Raw genomic sequence first — 21,758 nt, 5'->3', positions numbered from 1 at the left:
TAAAAAGAAATTGTCATACCAATGTGTTCAATTAAGGTCGCTAGCCATCATAAAGAGTACAAAGTCATAATAATGATTAAGTCTACATCCTTTATATGGTCGTTAGCATACAATATGTTTATTATACATCCATATAATAAACATATCGTATGCAAAATTATGTTCGTAATGATGATTAAGTCTTCATCCATATAATAAACATATCATATGTACAATTAGGGTTGTTAGCTATCCTTTCTAATAACATGAAATAGTTAATAAACATAAAAATATTGTTTAAAAGTGCACTTAAAATGTTTAATAGTTTAGAACTTAGATCAGTTTATAAAGTGTGCTTAAGATTGAGTTTAATTAAAGTAATAAACACCCTAAACACTTACGAAACGAATAGATAATGAGCGACAGACATATAATACCCGACTTTATGAAACAGATATACATATTGACTATTGGACATGGTTAATTGTTTTCAACACGGTGATAATATTAATCACATAGTTCACCTTTTACATATTAAACTCATGAAAAAACATTCTTAAAAAGCTTGTAAGATTTGACGACATGCATCAAATGATCAAATTGCTTTCACATCCAAATTAATAATGTCTATTAATTAATTCGTTAATAATCTTATAATTAATATATGAAAATGAAATAATATTTGTAGGTCACACCATCACGCTTTCTATAAATATCCATCGTTTACACAACAAGACCTTCACTGTCTCATCCACCTCCTAGTAATTATAACACCACCAATACCATGACCACCATCGGAATGAGTCACGATAGTCTAGTCTCTATGTCAAGAAACAACTCAAGCAAATTAATCCCATCAAATTACATCATCAACACTTCATTTATGATAAACCCTAATTCTAATTCGTCCGACGAAAACCCTCTAGTCGCTAAAGGCTCTCCGGTATCCTACCGCAGGTTCTCGGGTGCTTGTTCGGGGTTTTCGAAACTTATTCGGTCCTTACTCACCGTCATATCAATCCCAGCCATTCTTCCCACTTTCCGGCGGATTAGTTTGCCGTACCATTTGTCGTTAACCCCTTCGCTAGGGCGAAAAGTGACCGGTACCTTATTCGGGAACCGAAGGGGTCAAGTTAGCTTCGCGGTGCAATATGACCCGCGGTCCGCCCCCGTGTTAATTATCGAAATGGGGGTGTCCACCGCGTCTTTGGTTAAGGAAATGTCATCGGGACTAGTGCGAATCGCACTCGAGTGTGAAAAGCGGTTGGTGACACGTGGCAGAAAGTTGTTTAAGGAGCCCGTGTGGACCATGTATTGTAATGGAAGAAAGTGTGGTTACGCGTCTTCCAAGGCGTGTACTGACTCCGACTGGCACATGCTGAGTACAGTGCAGAGTGTGTCAGTCGGGGCTGGGGTGATTCCTGTGTTGGAGGATGGGAGAAAGAGTAATGTTAGTGGAAGTGGGGCCGGTGGGTCCGAGGGTGAGTTGGTGTATATGCGAGCCAAGTTCGAGCGAGTTGTGGGGAGTCGTGACTCAGAAGCGTATTATATGATGAACCCGGATCAAAGTGGAGGGCCGGAACTAAGTATATTTCTGCTTAGAATTTAATTTAAAGAAAGTTAAGTTAATATAATGTTTGTTAAATCATCATGTTTGTTGTCAAATTTATAGTTTTTTTTTCTGGATTGATTTTATTATAAGTTTGATGATGATTGTAGATTTAATGTTGGAGTATATGGCTTGAACTTGAAGGCCATGTTAGAATTTTGGATTACAATGTACATTATGCATGTAAACATGTAATTTAATTTGCTTATGTTTGCTGATTGCTCATTGGAATTCGTAATAAATAATATTTTCTTTTTCAATTTTAGTCCTTAATTTATACATTTCCTGTTTTTATTAATCAAAATCTATGACAGGTAATTAACAAATCATTGTAAAACTTTCTAAAAATGGAAACAACTAGGTCTGACAGGAAAAATATGGGAAAAGCAACACAATACTAATGTAGATCTACAAATGGTAGATTCAAATCCTGAACAAAAGGACTATGGAATTAAAGACACATATTCATGTCTAGATCAACAAATTCGTATTGTTGCTACGGGTTCGCAAATTTTGACTTGCTGAACTACTAAATGTGAATATGTGATTATGTGAACTAGTGAAGGTGAACTACTGAGTGCGCATAAATGTTGTTAGATACATATATATTGTTAGGACATTGCATACTATATAATTGTTGTTCCACCAAGTAAAACTAAATTTATTAAAACTCACATATTTTCCTTTTTATATACATTAGGTTACAATGTTTTTCAGGATGCACTAATCTAGCTAGGGCTCAAGGGTTTTAAAGATTTAATGGTTTTTCTCAATGTAAATAATAACGTTTTGTATTTAGTTGCAATCTCATAAATGTCTTGTCATCAAGTGTAAAGGAAAATTGAATTTTGACACATAGTATAACTGACACCAGCTCTAACCGGGACGTGGTGCTACAATGACATTGATCAAGCTTCAATTATGTGAGTTTCTAAAGGGCACATTTACGATAAGTAGGCATCTATTACAAGTAAGGTGTTATTTGTTTTTTAAGACAAAATTTGTCTGTAATCCGATTTCATGTCTGCAACTGAAGATATAGTCTGAAGATCTGCAATCAGTGACGGACCTAGGATTTTTTGTCACCGGGGTCCCAATTTTTTCGGTTTACAAAATTTTCGGGTCTTTAGTTATTCGGGTCGGGTCGAGGCGAGGAACATAATAAAACACGAAAATATGGTGTCATCGGAAACGAGTAAGTAGAAAGGACCTAGATTTGACTTTTAACTTATTTTTATTCATACTCGAAAAACATAAAAGAAAGCTATATATATAGTCTTACATACATGACCAAAACCTGAAAAAATAACTTTAACACAAATAAATGATTAATTATAATATACATACACAAGATAAATAATAAAATAATATGCAAAACTCATGTTGCCATTATATATGTTGTAGGGTGATAATGACTGTATGGGAGAAACTAAAGAAAAACACAAATATCCTAACTAAATAACTAATATTGACTAGGATATATAAAAAAAAGAACAAAAACATAGTATGGTGAGGCTTGAACTTGCAACCTCTCAAAGAAAAAGTAAGGGATTTTCCACTAGACCAGTTCAGTTTTAATAGTATGAGTTCCAAGTATTAATTTTTATGGGGTCAATACAAAATTTAATATACCGTCTCTAAGTAATTTTCAAAAAACATTAGTGTTCCGGGACCCCGATCGGATGTACGTGGGTCCGCCCCTGTCTGCAATCTGAAAATATAACACTGTTTGTTTAATAAACTGGATATCGTCTACAAAAGCTGACAATTAGTTATGTGGTATGTGGTGAACGGTGGGTGGTGGTGATGCACAGTTGTGGTTGGTAGTGGACGGTGGTGGTGGTGATGGACGGTTGTGGGTGGGTGGTGGTAGGGGACGGTGGGTGGTGATAGTGGACGGTGGTTGTGGCTGACGGTGGGTGGTGGTGGCAGACATTGGGTGGTGGTGGTGGACGATAGGTGGTGGATGGTGATGGTGGGTGGTGGACGGTGATGGTGGGTGGTTGGTGGCGGTGGTGGCGGTGGCGAACAATGGGTGGTGGGTGGTGGGTAGTGGAAGGTGGTTGTGGACGACGGTGGGTGGTTGACGGTGGTGGTGGCGGATGGTGGGTGGCGTGGTGGATGGTGATGGTGGTGGCGGACGATGGGTGGTGGTGGTGGTGTTGGACATTGGGTGTTGCTAGGATGTGAAGAAGTGTGAAGATGATGGATATTTGCGTATTTTTTAAGACCATAAAATCAGCTTTTAGATTTTTTTAAAACAAACTGTCTTCAGAGCCTTATGTCTGCGCGCCCGCAGACATAAACCTTTTGCAGGCGTTTGAAGCAAAAACAAATATAACATAAGTCGTATATATATAAAAATGTGTGTTTTGAGTTGTGTTAATTCTAAGTTTTATGTCTTGTATCAATTTCCTACATCCATTGCATGGGGGCTATAGACTTACTGGTTGTTTGGCAACCGTTGCACTAGTAAGTGTTGAGCTATTAAGAGGTCTTAATGATTAAGAAACTCTGAGTCAGTAAATGTTGAGTGCGCCGAAGTGATGGTGGGTTGAGGAGGTGGTGCCTGAGTGGCAGACCGCGGGTTATGAACACATATGAAGAAACAAAATAGTAAAATTTTGATTCAACATCATTTAGAAAACTTAATGGGTAAGAGGTTTATTGATTGATTCAGAAGTGTCCTAATAAACCAAATACATTTAATGCTAACTGATTTAGATGTAGTCTCTTAGTGAAATAATTAAGACGCTTTCAAACAATGCGATATACAAAATATGAAATAGTCGAGCAATGAACTTGCTATTTTTGTTTAAAAAAACAATAAAAATACAGAAATATCGCCTATTAAAATGTGCATAGTAGAGGTTCATGTGGTTCCATCTAAACTCTTCAAACCTACACTCTTGTAAATATAGATTGATACAAGTCAAGCATCTTTTACTTGTGAAACTCAAGCATGTATCTCATAAGATCTTGATTGTCTAATGTTTATCTAATATACCTTGAAAAACAAAATTATACACATTCAAAGTGTAAAACGTTCATCATGATAGTACTGATCATGTTAGAATTTGCGAATACATAAATGATTTGAAAAGTTTCTTGTTAAGTTTATAATGCAAGCCAATGTTTGTTGTATATCGATCAAGGCTTCACTTCTAACGGCGTGATCAATTCTACAAGTGTGATATGTTTTTTGAGAAAAATACAAACCAAATTAGGAGACGGTAAGTAATTATAAGAATGATTAAACTTTACTAAGAGACTTAGAAAGTATCTAGAGTGAAAGTGTGTCCATCCCTTATTATATTACCCGATCCAAGTGAACAAAATAGTCACATATGAAGTTAATTGATTTGGTTTTATGTTGACCAAAGAAAAGTTGCCATATTGTTTGGAAGAAGACAGATATGTTGTTTGTATCACATGGGAAAGACCAATTTTGTCTTTGCCGACTCTATAACAACAGATCACATCTTACCCACATTATAAGATATATTTCTTTAAACAGATCAAATGTTTACTTTAAAAAAAAAAAATTCAAATATATGCATATTTACTGCTTACCTTGTGTCCATGGGTTTTGCTTCGACCGATTTCTAAGATCTAATTTGAATTAATTCACTAATTAGGTTTCAAAAAAGGACAAAGCAAACATGTCGGATTGATGGGCTACTTGGGTCAGACGGATCGGCCAAAATGGCTCTAATCGAATCGGTTTATTTTTTAACTTGAAAGTTGAGTTTCTCATTAAACTCAAAACGATTACAATAAAGTGGCAGACAAACGGGCAACAAGCTGCACCGCAACCCCTTTTGAATAGCAAAACCAATCCTACTAAAAAAAAGCTTTTGGACTTAGGAGCCGAACAAGTATCTTGCATGACACGCTGAACCCTGTTAAAAAAATTCACAGCTTTCGAGACTAAAAAACCAAATGTATTAAAAGCAAATGAGAGACAAAGATGGTGCATTAATATCATACATATGCATAATTACATGTCGAGCCGGGTGTCTCACCGGAAGCAGCCTCTCTATCCTTATGGGGTAGAGGTAAGGCTGTCTACATCTTACCCTCCTCAGACCCTACCATAGCTTTGCTATTGGTGGGATATACTGAGTACGATGATGATGATGATGATGATGATGATGCATAATTACATGGTAATGAAAAATGAAAAACAAGTAGTAATGGTAAAGGGTTAGTGCCGCTTAACGCTTATATTGTGATTTCAAGTTTCAAACCGTAAGTTAAACCGTTTAATCAAGTTTTTCAAACCGCAAATCATGAAACAAATAGTATAAATATTATTTTATTTGATTTAAACTGCTTGATTGGTATCAACAGCTTATGTATCCATCCATTCTAAACATATTTACTTTTGTTTTATTTTCATCTTCCATTACAAAGATTGCCCATTTGCTCATGCTCTTACTTTTATTGGGCTGGAAACCAAGTTATATTCAGTTATGAGGTAATTAAGGTGTTTTTAATTTAAAAATATTTTAACTTAAATATATATATTTTACAGTTACGTTAAATCTAAATATACCTTTTTTAAAGAAAGCCATCTCAATAATTATCAATTTTAATAGACTCATCTAACTCACACACTTAACATATTTGATTTTTCATATTAAAAAAACAAATCCATTTTATGATATTTAAGTTATAAGAAATTTAAATATATTATCTCCGCTAGTTGATATACTGATTTGCATGGGTTAAAGATTCCCTAATAACCCAGCCTTCAATGAGCTCAATAAAATATATACACTTTTTCGTGTTTTCAACAACATTTAGATGTTATTTAAGATATTTTCAGCCTCAAATGTTGAAATAGTTTACTATTTAAAATATCAGGAAAAATACAAAAAAAATTTAGAAATGGAAAAAATGAAATGAATGAAATGGTTTATTGGAGAGAAAATACTTTTGGGTTTTAGGTGTTAAGCTATTTAAAATGACGGAACTCACAATGGTAGCAGAGCGTGTCAAAAATTGTCTGGTGAGTTGGAGGTTTTTCTAGTGTTTCGTCATTTCAAATTACGAAAGTGACTTATTTTCCATGTATTTCGCTATTTGAAATGGCGGAACACCACTTTTACCCTTTATAACTTGCCCCTATAAGATTTGTTTCACTTCCATCATTTCAAATGACGAAAGTGAATAGTAATATTCCTAACACGTCTAACAAGACCTTTTGACCACACTGTTCACTCATACAATTTCAAATGACGGAAGTGAACAACATTGACACTTGTAACAATTGACAAGAGTTATCTGCTTTTTTGACTATATTATTCACTCGTGCCATTTCAAATGGCAAGAGTAGAGTTATATTAATATTTTTTTACAGTATTATTTTTCTTGAAATTTTTTATTTGAAAAATATTATTATAAATTTATTACAACTTCTATTCTTATAATTTTTTTTATAACTATATAACTAGAGTTTTTTTAACATTTTTTTAGTTTTTATTTATTTTTTTCAGTTTCTTTATATATTTGTTTACTTTATATAGTTGGCTTAATATGTAATAAATATTTTTATAATAAATATAATTAGAAACACATAATATTTACAAACATAACATTAATTAACTTAAGTGGCAACATAGTTGACTATATCATTACAATAAACGTCATAGTTATCACTAAAAAATGTTTAAAAAAACTCTGGTTTCATAGTTATCAGAAAAAATAAAAAGAAAAATTAAAGTTAAATTTAAAACTATATTTTTCAAATAAAATTTTTTAAGAAAAATAATATTGTAAAAAAATTAATAATATAACTCCACTCTTGCCATTTTTTTAGAACGACCAACTAAGTAACGTCGGGTACTCTGTACGCGGCCCCTATTGGCTAAAGGTAGCCCAAGCCGGCCACAAGTCCGGACGCCACTTATTGAGGGATTCCCCATATAAAACCCGACCCCACGCCCGCCAAACGACACGACAACGAGGAGCCAGTAAAACCGGGTGAGATCAGGACAAGCCAAGGTTATCCCTCATATTTCTCATATATATTGGTGATAGTGAGGTTTGAACCTCTACCTCTCACTTGTAAAGGGAGTGCTCTACCATTGAGCCACATCCAATTTATTCCACTTTTGCATTTTGAAATGACATGAGTGAATAGTACGTTCAAAAATCATAAAAGTCTTGTCAATTGTCATAAGTGTCAGTACTGTTCGCATCCGCAATTTGAAATTACATTAGTGAACAGTGTGGTCAAAAGGTCTCGTCAGGCGTGTCATGAATATTACTATTCACTTCCGTCATTTCAAATGATAGGGTAAAAATGGTGTTCCACCATTTCAATTGGCGGAACACGTGTAAAATAAGTCACTTCTGTCATTTGAAATGACAGAATACCAAAAAACTCTCCAGCTCATCAGACAATTTCTGACACACTCTGTAACCATTGTGGGTTCCGCCATTTCAAATGGCGGAACACCTAAAACACAAAATATTTTCTCTCTCCAATAAACCATTTTATCCCTTTTATTATTCCCATTTCTAATTTTTTTTTTTTGGAAAAATACTAATCGAAAGTAATATAATTTGATGGGACTAAAATGGAAAATTAATTTTGATATAACCATATCTTGCTTTTGAGTTCCATTAATAAAACAGCAACAGAAGTGAGCATGTCAGCGATTTATCAAATAGTATCATGCAACGTACCTGAGATCCAAAAACACCATGTGACTAGTAACTAAGGTTTATTGGTCTGATAATGTCAACTTATCATGTGAGTGATCAGACCGAGTGTTATGAGTGTTACCTTTACTTATCTCAACATTTGGCTCGGGTAGACCATTACAATACAACCAAAGCTTGATGCCGCCAAACCAATATTCAGTCCCGGGCGCTAGTTCAGTAACGAGCAAAGGGCAAGGACGAAGCTTAGTTGGGGCCAGGGGAGGCCCCGGCCCCCTCCGTTTTTTGGCTCGATAGTGTAAATTTATCCTTTTACTGTTGAAATTTTATACATAGTGTAAATTTACCCGTTTATGACCGAAAATTTGAGTCCGGCCCCCTCCGTTTTTTCGTTCGGAAGTGTAAATTTATCTTTTTTTCGGCCGAAAATTTGTATAAATAGTGTAAATTTACCCATTTCCGACCGAAATTTTGAGCCCGGCCCCTCCGTTTTTTCGCTCGGTAGTGTAAATTTATCATTTTTTGGCCGAAAACTTTTACACATAGTGTAAATTTACCCGTTTCCGGCCGAAATTTTGAGCCCACGCCCCTCTAGTTTACGAATTTTTTTTATACATATTAAGTCCGGCCCCCTCGACGTTTATATTCAAGCTTCGCCACTGGCAAAGGGCCTTAATGTGTGAGACCACAATTAAATCCAACCAATGAGAATCATCCATTCATATATTTATAAAACCAAAATGATTATAAACTTGGTTATTTAAAGCCCCTCCAATACACGCAAGTCATGAGTTAGTTAATGCCCATGTCATGACAACGCTTTTGATTAGCAAACTCATTCTAACACTAAGATCATGTGTAATGGTGCATTGTATGAGCATTATAGAGGAGGATACACCTCCTATACCATTCCCCGAGCATCATAAGAGCATGACCGTTTCTGCAATAAATTTCATTTGGGTCTTGAAATGGTAATGATTGAATGAACATTATCCATTACACATGTTTTGACTAAAAATGCCCCTTATTAAAGTACATTAACTATTAGTTATAACCTTAGTCTAACAGCTAGTTGAATGCCTTAGTTGTAATCACTTTTAAGTTTTAACACACATCTTTTCTTTGTTAATAGTTATGTGACTTATGTCAAAATAAGCAAGAATGGCCGCACCCTAATTCTAAAATTGTTTGCTTGATTTTGTTGTAGCATTTTATTTACTACCCGTAACGCCCTGCTTGCGGTGCGCACATATATTGTATATATGTGTGAACCCTCGGGTGGGCAAAAGTGAAATTACACTAATTTTGACGTCATTTTACTAATCTCATGAAAATAACGTTAAAAGTGGCGGAAGGTTAACCAGGCATCATGTGGTGGCGTTGCTAGCCGAAAGACAAGGTACATGCACCAATCAGCCGGTGTCCTGATGATTGAGTGCTATGTGCATTATGTCCAAGGCTTGATGCAAAACTACCATCGAGACGGGGGTCTCACCGGAAGCAGCCTCTCTATCCCTATGGGGTAGAGGTAAGACTGTCTACATCTTACTCTCCTCAGACCCCTACAATAGCTTTGCTATTGGTATGATATACTGAGTACGATGATGATAATGATGATTTTATTTATTACCCGTGTATACACTATATGAATTCTAAAATGAATTCAGTGATGTTTATTAGCATTCAACGGTGAATACACTATATACTAACATTCAACTATTCAATGGTGATTATTATTATTATTATTATTATTATTATTATTATTATTATTATTTTTTGAGTTACAAAATTGGAAGTTGTTAACTTTTTTCATCAAGTAAATCTGACTTGTTGATCGTTAAAAAAATGAGAGAAAGAACAGACAAAAACGATCTAACGGTAATTCTCAGGAATGACTCGTGGGACAGCGAAAAAAGTAAGGGCTTTAGGCCCTCACTCAGTTAAGAGCCTTCAAATCCAAAAAAAAACATTATATATAGATATATTATAGTGGGTATAGTAAACTTGAAGTAATGTATTGGTGTGATGGTATCCTTGTTTGTTATTAAAGTATAGGTCATGAGTTCAAAACTTATAATAATTAATTTTTCTTAACAATTGTTATGAAAAGGCCCAACATCTTGTTTTGATTTAGGCCTCCACATTCGCTAAGCCGGCGCTGGTAATTCACATCATTCAGAATGGTTCTCACATACATACTCAAGCTTGTCCCTCTAGTATTTTGAAAAGTAACAAGAATTTAGGTAAAAGTCTTAAATATGAAAGCTGTTAAAAAGTTATTGTAAGGTTTAAGATATTTTTATTGGCATCACATTTTCTCTCCTCAAATAGATCAGGATGAAGATTTTGTGAAACTTTTGTTTTTTTAAGTTTGCACTTTTCCATATTTTGCAATATTTTGAAGAAAACTGACTACGCAACTTTGCAAATTAACTACTTGTATTACCTAAAGATAAAAATAAATTTCATTCAAGATTTATTTTCATAAAGAGACCCAAAGCATTCGATTTTGCCGTTCTTTTTTATTAAGGTGGACGGTATGGAAGAAAGACGCGAAGCGAAGGCAACACGAGATCAGGCAAAAAAAGAAAAAGGGTAGCGGCACAGCCTGTTGCCCGTTTGTCTGTCACTTTATTGTAAACAATTTCTAAAAATTGAAGTAATAACCGAATTTTATTAAAAAAGAAAGAAGAAGAAAATAATAAAAATACTATCTAGCCTTGGTTCAGATGGCATGAAGCCATTAGACTGCCAATGTTTTGTTCCTCAGATGTAAAACACAACACTTGACACTTGCAGTTTGAACACTTGCAGTTCCAAGAAATAATGAAAAGAATATTAAAAAAAACAACATAAAATATTCACACTTTTTGTGTTTTTGATAACTATGATAATTTTTTATTACTTAATTTAAATACGTCGGTTGAGATATACGTAAAGATTCCATTTTTCTACTTAAAAGATGTTTGAGAACAAGATTGGACATCGAAAATTTTCAAACATTTATTTATTGTTTTCTTGATCTTTGATTAATGTTATTATAAACTTATTGGTCAGAAGATATTTAGAAAAAAGTGCAATACGATATTATATTAGTTAAGATACAAGCTTTTTTAATTAGAAGATATTTATAAAAAGTGCAACACAATTATTGGAGAAAACAGGGTGTGCATTGGATATTTTATGTTGAAGTGCCACCATGAAAACTAAGATATCTTGTTGTCACTGAGGAATAATTCAATTAATTACTAAGGGTTATTAAATTGCATGTTTTCTTTGGTAGTTTGTAAGTACATCTCTCTTTGTACTTAAACTTCAAAGAGAAAAAAAAAATTAAATATAGGAACACTTTGATAAAGCAGTATTTTGTTTTTGATAAACTATATTGCTATTTTTATTAAGAAACTATGAAAAGGATTAGACTTAATTAATTAATCTATATCCTTAAATAAAAATAAATATTAAATATGAAAGATCCAGTTATACACACTACTTTGCAACGGAGCCGCGGTGGGAAAATAACCATCACAGTTGATTTGCGATCACAATGTTGCAACCATGAAAAACGCCGAACATGTTGTGACTGAGTTTAGCGATCAACTAATATTGCTTTTAAACATATGAAATATCATATATGTGAATTGGTTCTCATTTAAAATCGTGCAACCAAAAAATATGTAAACTTTTTGAGCGAATAAAAGTTACAGTAAAGAAAGCTTTTGGTAAATAAATATTATTATAAACAAATATGAAATCTATAAACAAATATGAAATATCATCACACATGTGAATTGACTCTCATCTAAAACTGTTCGTACTAAAATGCGTAAATTTTTTTAGCGAATAAAACTTACTGTATTATTATGGTCACGAGGCCTATGGATGTTGAGATGGTCTTACAAATGAGTGAAAGTAGTGTAATACTTTTTACTTGAATTCTCACATTTTCTTTTTAAATGCAAATTATTTTACTTTTCAGGATTTGAACCAAGAATTTTTGCGTACTAAAAAGACTTCTGCGCCACCAAACTTAGGACCTGAATTCCCATGTTCTAATTTAATCATCCTAATCCATGGTAGTTTAATTACATTTTTGATTTCTCATTTTATATAGTAGAATTGTTTTCTTAAGATTTCATGTGTCATAATTCACTTCTTAATAAACATAAACTACTAGATTTTGGAGATGGATATTGAAGAAACACTACGTGACCCCGGCAGATTAAGGATAATTTTAGGGTTAATTAGATGTTTCCCACGAGGGTTAGGTCCGGCAAAGATGGTTATTCTTCTGATGACCTGCAAAACAGACACCGTGAGCTCGTCACTGAGAAGGGGGGGGGGGTACCTCCTTGTGACCACCATCCGGCGTGAGAATCAGACTAGATTGCTCTGAATATAAGTGTATATTAAGAGAAATAGCTAGAGTAGATAAGATAATATCAGATGATATGTGATAGTATAAGATAATCATACCGTTCCAAGGTGTTGGAGTATTTATAGCCGAAGGTAGGTTTCCAAGCAGGTACAGCCAGCTGTATAATATTCCTTTTCCACCAACTGTGGGCTACGTACGTGCCATGCTGGTATTGGTGGGTAGGCAGCGGCTGATAGTGACATGGCCGGCTGTGTACTGTTCCTTTTCCACCAACTACAGGCTATGTACGTGCCACGATGAGGGTTGGTGGGTAGGCAGCGGCTGATAGTGACATTTTGTACTAGAGCGTGCTCCTCCTCGTACTGTTGTCGGTGAGCTGTCACCCTGTGATTGGTTCATGGGCTGCTTTGGTCAGATCTTGTCTATTTTGTCCATACCTTGGCAGGTATAGTACAAAAGATCTTCCAGAAGCGTACGGACTGGCTCATTTGGGCGGGAGTATTCCCGCCTTGCTCATTCCTTCTTCAGGTGACATTACTGAATTATTGAGAGTTAGTGCCTTGTGCGTGTAGCCTTACTATTAGTGCGGGTAGCCTTCCCTGATGGCTTGTATCCGCAGCTGCGGGAACAGGCGGGGTACTTTACCATTGGGAGGCTTTTCCTGCGGGAACAGCTGGCGTACTGCGCGTAAAGTCTTCATCTCTCTGAGCATGGTGGGTCCTGCGGAACCAGTTGGTCTTCGAGCAGACGTCCCTCTTCAAGGTGAGTCTTGCGGGTCCAACTGGGCTCTGCTGGGACCTACCTCTTCAAGTCCCCCCAGTCCATTGTTCTTCTCATGAATTGTTAATAAGTGAGGTGAACTTTTGGACTTAAGCAAGGGGTTTTGAAAAGGGTTTTTAGTTTTAAGGTTCTCCGTGGGGATTCTTCCCACGGTTTTCCTAATGTCACGTGCAGAAATTCCCGACTTTTCTGCTTGATCTTTGGGTATGATGCGGGTAGGTGTGTAACCTCCTCGCAAGTTAGGAGCGTTGAGTTTCACTTGTGTAGATTCTCCACGAGGTTTTGGTAGTTTTAGACATAGTGATCAATTATGTTAAACAACCAATTCCATCTTGGAGCCTCAAACAAGCATGGCCCAGAAGATCCTTCTTGGTTTCAATTCCCTGCAAGTGCTAAGTATGTGAAGGGTTTCGCCTTGACACTGTACCCGCACTCGTCTTATAGTTTCTTGATTTCCAAGGTATTATTGGCTTCAATTCCCTGCAGGTGCTAAGTATGTGAAGGTTTCGCCTTGACACTGTACCCGCACTTGTCTTACGGTTTCTTGGTTACCAAGGTATCTTGTTAGCTTCGATTCCCTGCAAGTGCTAAGTATGTGAAGGGTTTCGCCTTGACACTGTACCCGCACTCGTCTTATGGTTTCTCGCTTTCCAAGGTAAGGGGGTATATTCCCTCTTATTTTTGAATCTTTTTGAATCTTTTTTAAATATAAATTATTTGTTAATGCCTTGCCTTGTAAACCTTATATGTTTTGTTTCACGCATATTTTAGTTTAACTTAGCAATTTCTTGAGTACTTTGGATTATTGGAGCCTCTGGCCATGGGAGCCTCTCGGTGGCAAATATGTCGGTGACGCTTTTGGAGGAAAGGTTAACTTATCCAAAGTACTCAAGAAATTGCTAAGTTAAACTAAAATATGCGTGAAACAAAACATATAAGGTTTACAAGGCAAGGCATTAACAAATAATTTATATTTCAAAAAGATTCAAAAATAAGAGGGAATATACCCCCTTACCTTGGAAAGCGAGAAACCATAAGACGAGTGCGGGTACAGTGTCAAGGCGAAACCCTTCACATACTTAGCACTTGCAGGGAATCGAAGCTAACAAGATACCTTGGTAACCAAGAAACCGTAAGACAAGTGCGGGTACAGTGTCAAGGCGAAACCCTTCACATACTTAGCACCTGCAGGGAATTGAAGCCAAGAATACCTTGGAAATCAAGAAACTATAAGACGAGTGCGGGTACAGTGTCAAGGCGAAACCCTTCACATACTTAGCACTTGCAGGGAATTGAAACCAAGAAGGATCTTCTGGGCCATGCTTGTGGAAAGGGAAATAATTGATCACTATGCCTAAAAAAAAACCGTCCACTCACTTTTTATATATGTTATTTAATTTTCATTTTTACACGTCTCGTCCTGGTGGACCCTTAGGTGGACAAATTGCACTAACTTTGACGTTATTTTACCAATATCGTGAAAATAACGTTAAAAGTGGCGGAATATTAATCAGGCATCATGTGGTGGCGTTGATTGCCGAAAGACAAAGGTACATGCACCAAATCGGCGGGTGTCCCAACGGTTAAATGTTATGTGCCTTATGTCTAATGCTTGATGCAAAACTACTATCTAGCCAAGGGTCTCATTTGAAGTAGTCTCTGTATTCCTACGTGATAGAGGTAAGGTTGTCTACATCTTATTCTCCTCATACTCTACCATATTTTTACTATTTGTGGGATTTACTGAGTACAATAATGATGATGATGATGATGATGATGATGATGATGATGATGATGATTTTTACACCTTTTAACCATACATTTCTTCTTTGTCTAAGGCCAAATCACGACTGTAGTTTTTCTTCCACAACCAAACCAACACAACCGAAAAAACGATCATCATGGTCCTTCTCCTGCCACGACAGCCATCACATCTCCAACACCTCTAGCCATTCTCAACACGAAACATAAGTATAAAAGAAAACTTCGTACAACATCTATAGGCTCGTCTACATAAAGTAACTTCATTAATAAGTTTAAGATTAAATGTCTAAATCTACCCTTCTACTACTATAGGTGACACACCTAACTACAAAATGACTGTCGTCGCTCTCTACACAATTGTGATTGCTGACAATGCCATAAAGACATTAGAAACTAGCCCCACCAGCTTCCACCAACTACCGCCACTGTTTAAAATGCTCTCATCCTATAGGTAATTAAGTCCACAAGAAGGACTGTTGGCAGATTACACCATTCATTAAATTCACAAAAACACACATTTAAAACTTATTTTTTATACATTATACTTAACCTGCCCGTATACAGTGACGAAGCTTGGACACGAATGTCGGGGGCTCAAACTTTTGGCCGAAAACAGGTAAAATTACACCACGTATAAAAATTTTGAGACGAAAAACAATTAAATTTACACAACGCGCGAAAAAACAGGGGGGTGGGGCCACCCCTGGCCCTAGATATCCTTCGCCCCTGCCCGTATATACACCGCCCCGAAACATTTAATTAGGGGATCCAAAATTCACTTGATCATCTACGCTTCAATCTCAATGAGATTGCTCATGAAATGAACCCTAAACGATTTAACAAGGTCCAAAAATCACACTCTCACTAAAAGCGAAAACATCAAAGTTATCACGGCGGAATGAGTTCTTTTTGTTTACATAAATGCCACCGACAATTTCTAAAACATAAAAAACATGCATGAAAAAGGTATATATACTAAATAAAACATGTAATATGATCAAAGCCGGATATACGCATGTGACAATTGGGAAAAAAGTATGTGTTAGAATATGTGTAATGGTATAATTAGAAAGTGAAAACGAAACGATTATATATATGAGCTCTTACTAACTTTTTAATAAAAACATGTAATGATTTAACTAACAACTTATTATATTTTTTTAATATAAAAAAGTGAACATTGAATGTTATTGTTGGCAAAAAGAGTGACCGTACACCCCTTGCCCTAACGCCGTCTAATGACATGCCGCATGTGCCCTTGGCGACCCTCAATAGTGACCCTGTAATGGTGTTAAGGCCACCCGTAGTGGGCTACAATTTCCGGCAATGAAGGGCGAGCACACCGCCCCCTGGGCGACTTTTGGGGCGAAAAGGGGTGGGGCGCAAGGAAATTGTCGTCGGCCTTGTGTGTGTGTGTGTTTTGTGGGTATATATTATTATTATTATTATATTAGGGGTGTGTGTGATATATATATGTGTGTATATATATATATATATATTAGGCTACAACACAAATACATCCCAAAAACAAATACCTATCATTTGTTGACTGGACGCCACATGACGCAAAACACCTCAATTTATAGTCCCTCCACTACATATAGCTTAACACCCTTAAAAGTTGAGGTGGAGTGGTGTCTTATCCCACTACACTCCACCCTACCTATCACTCGATACGACAATAACATATTCCATATATTCATATATTTTAAATGAGGAAAATGTGGAGTTTGCATGTAGCCAAATCGGTAAAGTCTTGAACATCATCATTAAAAAAGCTAAAAGGAAAATGCGTGTGACAATGATAAAAACTGAAAAGCAATAGCACTCAACATATAATAGCTTAACAAATGGGATTGCTTAGGAGATTACTTATCATTTTATAATATTAAAAAGGTCTTAGTTAACTTAATTTTTTTAGAAAGACATTTCTAACTCTATTGTTAGATAGAGTATACAATTTTTTTTACTATCACTAGACTTGAATGGTTAACGTATAAAAACACAAAGTCTTATTCAATATTTTGATATTGCTAGAGTGCTAAGCCAAAACCCCTTTGATAGTTGATTAACTTAATTATCTAAATTTTTTAGGTTAATGTTTGTAAATTATTTTGGTTATCTTTCACATCATCTGATTTAAAAATAGTTGCTTATTGATTAAAATCTTGATAGTATAATTCTTTCAAAACCAATTATTTGATATTCTTGAATTAATGTTCATTGATATTTTCAAATGTTAATCTAAAGAATTAGGAGTTAAAAAGTTAAAGGCCGACACATACTTTTGCCAGTGTCTTTTAAAGAACTTCTAGAAAAGATTTATAACGTGAAATTCATATTATTAAGAAATTATAAGCATTATTATTCCATTCCACTGCCGTTCAAAAAAAGAAAAAAAGTATTCCATTCTACTAGGCCGTCCGTGAGTTTTTGAAGACTTTATTTTTAAGCAAAACTAGTATTTGTGTCCACACAATACGGCAAGTTTGTGCATTTTTATTAAGCATAGACAATCTACTAAATTTTCAAAATTCAAACCATCAACCTTAATCAAAACCTTTATGTATACCCACCGTTACATCGGGTGCGTGGAGAATAGTCGGAACCTTTATAGGGCTTTTCGTAGCCTAACCCAACTCAATAACACAAGAAAAGCCCCCATTGGGGCTTATCCGTGTATATCATACACACGTCTTTAACACCACTTGCCATAGTCTAATGTGGCTTTGTGTAACCTAACCTAAACCTACCCATTAACACATGACAAGGCTCATTAGAGGTATTAGTGTGCATATAACCAACCATGCACATGTTTTTAACACCAGATTACTTGTTATCACCTAATGTGACTTTGTGCAACCTAAACTAACTCACTAACAACTTACAATGCACAACCAATCATAGAATTCTAACACCAAAATGACTTTTATGACTTAACATACATTGCATTGTGTAACCTAAACCAACCCATTAACAAATTACCAGGCTCAATAAGACCAATAAGTGTAGAATTAAGTATACACATATATTTATTACAAAAAAAATGTTATGATCTAATATAATTTTATGTAGCCTAGGCCAACCTATAAACAAATGAGAGGCTCCTTAGCGCCCATTAGTGTACTATCAGTCATACACAAGTCTTCACACCCAAATGACTTAGCAATGACCTAATATGGCTTTGTGTAACTCAAACCAACTAACACATGGCATGGCCCATTAAGACAAAAAAAAAAATCTTGTTATCATAAGAAGCCTTAGCTAATATGAATTATCGAGGAAATCACCGATGGAACGTGCATCAGACATCCCTAGGTAACCATTAGTGTACAAATAATCGTACATGTGTTATAGTGCAAAATGACTTGTTATAAGATAATGTAACTTTATGTAACCTAAACTAACTCACTAACGAATGATAAGCACATTCATGCCTATAATTGCATAACTAATCATTCAAAAGTTTCTGAGACCAAAATTATTTATTATGATCTAATGTGACTTTATATAATCTAAACAAACCCACAAATGACAAGGCTCATTAAGGTCAATAAGTGTAAAAACTAATTATACACATGCCTTTAAAATCAAATATAACTTATTATGATCTAATGTGGTTTTATGTAGCTTAAACCAACCCACTAACAAATGGCAATGTTGATCAATGCCTATTAGTGTACAATTAATCATATGTGTGTCCAAAACACTAGAATGAATTAATAATAACCTAATGTGTCTTTATGTTGCCTACGCCAACCGATTAAAAAATGATAAGTCCATTAATACCCAAAAATCTTGTTATCATAAAGAAACTTTATATTGATTACCAAGGCAATCACCTAGGGACCGCATATCGGACATCCTTCCATAAATCTATCATGATTCTTCGGTCAAACTAGACCGTGCATTGGACATCCTTCGACAAACCATCAAGATTTTTCAGTCAAACTAGTTTCATCAGTTGCCTAGACTCATTCTCTCTCAAATCCAAATTGTTTAACACCATCTTGCTCTCAGCCACCACTCGACCCACTCACTTTGTCGTACCACCACCAACCGTTGTCACACCATTTGAGTATAACATTGAAACACATTTGAAAAAGAAGATAATTCAAAAACTTTAATGTCTTGTTTGTAATTACATTATATGTGTGGGTGCGTGCGCGTAGGCGCGTGTGTGTATGAAGGTGGGTGTATTGCTATGTTCTTGTTTGTATATATATATATATAATAGTGTGTAATATGCACAAGCGTAGGTTACTAATTATTATATACAAATGCTGTTTAATTATAAATACATGATGTATAAGGATTTTGCATGTTAGCAATCTTTTTGTAGAAATACAAGCTTGAGCCCATGTACTGCACAAGTATGTGATGAACAAACAATACTTAATAATTAAGAAAAATACAAAAAAATAATAAACTTATCATAAATTGTTAAATGAAACTGTTGTATAGTAGTGTTTAAAACGGTTTAAAAAAGCACAATACACTAATCAGTTACCATAAAATACACGGGTTTCTAGAAAAGGTAACATATGCATACAATTAAAATTAATTAGAAAATGATAAACATGAAGATAATACAATAGACAATAAAAAATTTAAGGCAAATTGGATTAAAATAATCTCACATTTAATGTACTGGCCAATAATAATCTTACATGAGTTATTTCCCTCTAATAGTACCACTTTTTTGATCTTTTTTGATTTATGATCCCCCGTTAAAAATAGCTAACGATGTTACTATAATGTTGATGTAACTTGACGTGTTGGCATGTGACGTGGCTTTTTTTATTTTCTTTTTTGCCTTTAGCCATATTATGTGGATTTCATCACCCCATTTAACTCTAGATGATTAATTAAAGCCCTAATTCAACATCTGCAACAAAATATAGAGCATGGAACTCCAAATTTGAACCAGATGAGTTCATCCTCTTAGATTGCCTCATATCGATCAAAGAACCCCAATATTTTAGATTTGACACCAATGAACAACTTTATTGTAACCATGAACTAGTTGCAATACGAAGAGTAGCTGAAAAACTAAGTTCCCCCTTCCGAAGAGCACCACCGTCACTCACGCTAAACCACTGATGAACACGACTGTCACCATCGTAATTGGAGTTCACAAAACCCTAGTGCTGCTGATGATGAAACATAGGGCGAAGAACAATACCCAAATTGATTCATCACTCGCGGCACAAGCAATTGGGTGAACTAACACGGTGGATCGTTCTGTCTTCGAGTCTAGAGCACTCGAAATTCACCAATTTCTTACATCAGTGTCGTACCTGTTTGATAGGCACCGAATTGCATCATGGCTTATGTTCTTTCACAACGGCCGGGTTCCAGATTTCATAGTGGCAGAACACTTACGTTAGATATGCATTGATTTAGTGTCGGATTTGAACAAATCCAATTAATAAAAGTCAGATAATCAAGAAATTAGTAGGTGGGACTTTTAATTGCCAACACCTCGTCAGCATTATACTAAAATATAAAAGATGAAAAATGTGGGACTACTAGAGAAAATAACTCAAATAGGATTATTATTGGCCAATAAATAAAAGGTGGGATTATTTTAATCCAATTTGCCAAAATTAATATATTATTAACAAGTTGTTCATTTTACATAACAATTACAAAAGTAACACTATTGTAATAAATCACAAATTAATAAAAAAAAATATTTGTATACTATATTTGATGTTGTATTGATTAATGGAGTTTTTACATATTTCCCCAGACTAAATACCCTTAATTACATATATCCCCAACCCCAAATATCATATTACATATTTCCCCTTTTCATATAAAATTACCTATCTATCCTTATAATAAATTAAATATATAACAAAAAACCCCAATCACCTAACATATATCTTCTTCCATAACCCCAATCACCGTTTGTCAGACCAGAGCCGCCGCCGCCGCCGACCAACCATCACCTTTCATCATTTTCCGGCGACCTTCTACCGGCACTAATCATCATTTTCCGACGAACTCCATAAACGACCTCACCATTTCTCCACCATCTTAGCACTGTCAACCAAATCTGAAACCGTCTTCACCAAATCTGGAATGACTCATCGGAAAGACGATTACAAGGTGGGTTTTCCAGTATTTTGTTGCCGCCACATGCAATTTTTATCCTCAATCACCACTCGGATTCGGGTGGAGCTTGGCCGGAATGGGATTAATGGTGGTGGATCCAGGAGGAGCTTGGACGGAACGAGATTAATGGTGGTGGATCCGGGAGGAGCTTGGCCAGAACGGGATCAATGGTGGTGAATCCGGAAGTGGGAGGTTGAATTTTTTATGGGGATAAGACCACCCTCTATGGTGAGGGGCTTCGAAGCCCCTCCCAAGTGCCACGTCAAAGCCACGTGGGCACTGGGGGCTTCAAAGCCCCACTCCAAATATGCCCCTCTATGGTGCGGGGGCTTCGAAGCCCCTTAATTTATTTTTTTTTTTAATTTAATAAACCAACAAATTGATTAAATACAATAATTATCAAATACAAACTAAATTAAAATTAAAAACATACACATAAAAAAGAATCTATTT

At 35.5% G+C, this 21,758-nt stretch overlaps 1 pseudogene; it reads left to right on the top strand.

The window, feature by feature from the left end:
• Positions 1–766: 766 nt before the first annotated feature.
• LOC143544357 (protein MIZU-KUSSEI 1 pseudogene) lies at positions 767–1,696 on the top strand (annotated as a pseudogene).
• Positions 1,697–21,758: the final 20,062 nt, after the last annotated feature.

This window comes from Bidens hawaiensis, unplaced genomic scaffold (assembly GCF_021521415.1).
Source record: "Bidens hawaiensis isolate Kalapana, Puna unplaced genomic scaffold, B.hawaiensis_p1.1 tig00013539_1, whole genome shotgun sequence".
Lineage (NCBI taxonomy): Eukaryota > Viridiplantae > Streptophyta > Magnoliopsida > Asterales > Asteraceae > Bidens > Bidens hawaiensis.
This window is presented reverse-complemented; position numbering and strand designations above follow the sequence as displayed.